Source organism: Triticum aestivum, chromosome 3A (assembly GCF_018294505.1).
Source record: "Triticum aestivum cultivar Chinese Spring chromosome 3A, IWGSC CS RefSeq v2.1, whole genome shotgun sequence".
Classification (NCBI taxonomy): domain Eukaryota; kingdom Viridiplantae; phylum Streptophyta; class Magnoliopsida; order Poales; family Poaceae; genus Triticum; species Triticum aestivum.
Window position 1 is genome coordinate 699,498,731 of NC_057800.1, and position 4,528 is coordinate 699,503,258.

The window sequence follows — 4,528 nt, forward strand, 5'->3', positions numbered from 1 at the left end:
TTGAGCCAAAAGAGTCTACTCTCAGAAACTAAGCACCAAATTGCACTGCTGAGTAGTATACGTATGAAGTGCACAAAGACCCAAGAGAACATCAAGAAAAAAACAGATACAAATGGTACAGTAGCTTCACTTCCACCAAAGGTAATCTCAACAAAACAAACAACTAGAGAGAAAACTGGAACCATAGAGATCACTATCTAGATTGTTGATCAAAAGCACCGAACAACATCTGATGCAAGGCAAGTTGGGAATCCCTGAGCCGACAGTGTAGGTCAAGAGAATATGGACGATCGCAAAAGGACGTTTGGCAACAAGAACAAACAGCTTGTTCTGCCTCACAAAATCGATGGTTTTGATTTTTAACATAACCAGGTTATTACCGGTACCAGTCGCCTACCTGCATAGAATAGTATACATTGTACAAAACTGTCCAAAGTTCTTGTTGTGCTGCTCCTGCAGACTAATCAATTAACCTTGGAAGGGTTTCTTCCTCCTAGTGAAGTTTTTATAGCGTGTTTGAGTTCGATTGTGGGAGAGAAAAACAGTGCAAGTTTCTGCATTTTTTCTACTCTTGTTGGTATCAAGCTCCTTACTATGAGTTTGTATCTAATTTCACATGCTGGCTTGTGGAAGTCACCAACAAGGTACAAACTAGAGTAGAGCCCTGATAATTGCATTCAGCTGCTGAAATAACATCAGTGTCAGGTAACTAGTTAAGGCTGCTGCATACCAGGTGAAGAATGTATAGATGTACTCTGAGAACAAGTAGATGTGCACACACCTGCCACTCCATGAATCACTTGCAATTCTCACCCACTGGTCAATGTTCCAACAACTACTCTGCATCCTCAGCTTAGACACGCCAAGGTGATTGGTCACAAGGTCGTGGAAAAACAGAGGATCTAAGCTTGGACCAAAGAGCACCGGATACAGTTCAAGGTGAAGAGATTTGTTGATCCATCGCCAGTTACACATGCCACATCAATTAATCTGGATGATGAACTTACTTTGACACCTTACTTCTAAATTCTGAAGCCAATGATCAGAGTGACTTTCAACTTACTTCTACAGTAGTATTGCCACACAACAGGCCTGTGCTGTCCTGCTCAAGACATGAACAAACTATAGAACCTAGGCCTGGCGATGACAAACCTTTCTTGTGTTTATTAGTACAGGTTTTGTTTCTTCAACTTATGTTCAGATCATGCATCACATGAAGCAATGATCCTTAAAATGTTTAGCACAAAAAGTGAAATAGTAAAAGAGATCACTCAAAACAACATAACAGGAAAACGGTGTCAGGATGGAAGCCCAAAATGGTATTCATAGATATTTCAGTTTGCTGTACCAATCTTTTCTACAAAATGCTAAATCTCCTTGGATCGAGTCAAATATAACCAACTGCAATAGATGCATCAAGAAAAATGAATTGTGACAGAACATTTCGTTGAGCAGTTGACTATGAGGCAACCATTAATTTAACTACCAGTACTCTAAGGTCTTCTAGAAATTTCAGATGTAGCATGCGAGTCAACAAAGAATCTGCCTATGTTCATCGCCAGCTTCAACAAAGGGGAGAAACAAGAAACACCATAAATAATGACTATTAAGAAGACAACTAGATAAAAAATGGTAATGTCAATTTTTTAATTCAAGAAATAGGGTGCTAAGAACTAAGAACAGCGCTAGCAACGTAAATTCCTGCCAAGAATATAGACACATGAGGCGGATCAGCTGGCAAATATTCCAAAAGCAAATCAACATTACTTCACTTCAGCCGAAAGGGAGACAAGCAATTAACATTCAGAGCTGGCGGGCGTTGTGGGCGAGGAGGAAGCGGCGAGTGGAGGTGGCGCGGCGGACGGCGCGGCAACGGAGGAGGGATTTGGGGTCGAGGCGGACGAGGATCTCACAGATGAAGACGTCGTCTAGGAGATCGGGGAGGAGAAGCGTCGTCGCTGCTGCTGTTGTGGCCGCCGCCATGGCCGCCGGGCTGGGCTTAGCCCAGAAGCAGATCACTCTGAACTTCTCTGTTCTGATCACTTGTGAACCAAGGAGTTTCTGAAACAAACAAAAAAAACTTGTGAACCAAGGAGATCGCGGGGTACAACATTTCTTTTCTTCCTTGCACCGAAAAAAGGATTTTTCCTAGAGATTGGAAAAAAAATTGTTCAAAAATATATTATACTACACCCCCCCCCCCCAAATCTGTTCAAAAATATATATTTTTTGTTTCAAAAAAAATTTGTTCAAAAATCGGCAAGGAACTTGATTCTTGCCGAGAACATGACAATGCAAAATTCAGAAGTTGGAATAAATTGAGCCAAAAGAGTCTACTCTCAGAAACTAAGCACCAAATTGCACTGCTGGGTAGTATACGTATGAAGTGCACAAAGTCCCAAGAGAACATCAAGCAAAAAACAGATAGAAATGGTACAGTAGCTTCACTTCCACCAAAGGTAATCTCAACAAAACAAACAACTAGAGAGAAAACCGGAACCATAGAGATCACTATCTAGATTGTTGATCAAAAGCACCGAACAACATCTGATGCAAGGCAAGTTGGGAATCCCTGAGCCGACAGTGTAGGTCAAGAGAATATGGACGATCGCGAAAGGACGTTCGGCAACAAGAACAAACAGCTTGTTCTGCCTCACAAAATCGATGGTTTTGATTTTTAACATAACCAGGTTATTACCGGTACCAGTCGCCTACCTGCATAGAATAGTATACATTGTACAAAACCGTCCAAAGTTCTTGTTGTGCTGCTCCTGCAGACTAATCAATTAACCTTGGAAGGGTTTCTTCCTCCTAGTGAAGTTTTTATAGCGTGTTTGAGTTCGATTGTGGGAGAGAAAAACAGTGCAAGTTTCTGCATTTTTTCTACTCTTGTTGGTATCAAGCTCCTTACTATGAGTTTGTATCTAATTTCACATGCTGGCTTGTGGAAGTCACCAACAAGGTACAAACTAGAGTAGAGCCCTGATAATTGCATTCAGCTGCTGAAATAACATTAGTGTCAGGTAACTAGTTAAGGCTGCTGCATACCAGGTGAAGAATGTATAGATGTACTCTGAGAACAAGTAGATGTGCACACACCTGCCACTCCATGAATCACTTGCAATTCTCACCCACTGGTCAATGTTCCAACAACTACTCTGCATCCTCAGCTTAGACACGCCAAGGTGATTGGTCACAAGGTCGTGGAAAAACAGAGGATCTAAGCTTGGACCAAAGAGCACCGAATACAGTTCAAGGTGAAGAGATTTGTTGATCCATCGCCAGTTACACATACCACATCAATTAATCTGGATGATGAACTTACTTTGACACCTTACTTCTAAATTCTGAAGCCAATGATCAGAGTGACTTTCAACTTACTTCTGGAGTAGTATTGCCACACAACAAGCCTGTGCTGTCCTGCTCAAGACATGAACAAACTATAGAACCTGGGCTTGGCGATGACAAACATTTCTTGTGTTTATTAGTACAGGTTTTGTTTCTTCAACTTATGTTCAGATCATGCATCATATGAAGCAATGATCCTTAAAAAATTTAGCACAAAAAGTGAAATAGTAAAAGAGATCACTCAAAACAACATAACAGGAAAACGGTGTCAGGATGGAAGACCAAAATGGTATTCATAGATATTTCAGTTTGCTGTACCAGTCTTTTCTACAAAATGCTAAATCTCCTTGGATCGAGTCAAATATAACCAGCTGCTATAGATGCATCAGGTAAAATGAATTGTGACAGAACATTTCGTTGAGCAGTTGACTATGAGGCAACCATTAATTTAACTACCAGTACTCTAAGGTCTTCTAAAAATATCAGATGTAGCATGCGAGTCAACAAAGAATCTGCCTATGTTCATCGCCAGCTTCAACAAAGGGGAGAAACAAGAAACACCATAAATATTGACTATTAAGAAGACAACTAGATAAAAAGATGGTAATGTCAATTTTTTAATTCAAGAAATAGGGTGCTAAGAACTAAGAACAGCGCTAGCAACGTAAATTCCTGCCAAGAATATAGACACATGAGGCGGATCAGCTGGCACATATTCCAAAAGCAAATCAACATTACTTCACTTCAGCCGAAAGGGAGACAAGCAATTAACATTCAGAGCTGGCGGGCGTGGTGGGCGAGGAGGAAGCGGCGAGTGGAGGTGGCGCGGCGGACGGCGCGGCAGCGGAGGAGGGATTTGGGGTCGAGGCAGACGAGGATCTCCCAGATGAAGACGTCGTCTAGGAGGCCGGGGAGGAGAAGCGTCGTCGCTGCTGCTGTTGCGGCCGCCGCCATGGCCGCCGGGCTGGGCTTAGCCTAGAAGCAGATCACTCTGAACTTCTCTGTTTTGATCACTTGTGAACCAAGGAGTTTCTGAAACAAACAAAAAAAACTTGTGAACCAAGGAGATCGCGGGGTATAACATTTCTTTTCTTCCTTGCACCGAAAAAAGGATTTTTCCTAGAGATTGCAAAAAAAATCTGTTCAAAAATATATTATACTACAACCCGCCGCCCCCCCC